Below are 329 nucleotides of genomic sequence, written 5' to 3'. Positions count from 1 at the left end.
TTCTTCCTGGGCTTAACTTTACTCCCAGTTTTCTCTACCTTCTCTCCCCAAGTGGCACAGTGGGATGGGGAATGGGAGTTGCAGTCAGTTCATCTCACATTGTCTCTGTTGCTCCCTCCTCCCCAGGAGGAGGCTCATCACACTCTTCTCCTGCTCCACCGTGGGGTCCCTCCCATGGGGGACAATCCTCCATGAACTAACTGCTCCAGCACACATCACTTCCATGGGGTACATTCCTTTAGGAACAGAATGCTCCAGCATTGGTCCTCCACAGCGTCACAATTACTGTCAGCAAACCTGCTCCAGCATGGCCACCTCTCTCTATGGGC

The sequence above is a fragment of the Buceros rhinoceros genome, unplaced genomic scaffold, assembly GCF_000710305.1.
Source record: "Buceros rhinoceros silvestris isolate BGI_N320 unplaced genomic scaffold, ASM71030v1 scaffold10748, whole genome shotgun sequence".
Taxonomy (NCBI): domain Eukaryota; kingdom Metazoa; phylum Chordata; class Aves; order Bucerotiformes; family Bucerotidae; genus Buceros; species Buceros rhinoceros.
This window is presented reverse-complemented; position numbering follows the sequence as displayed.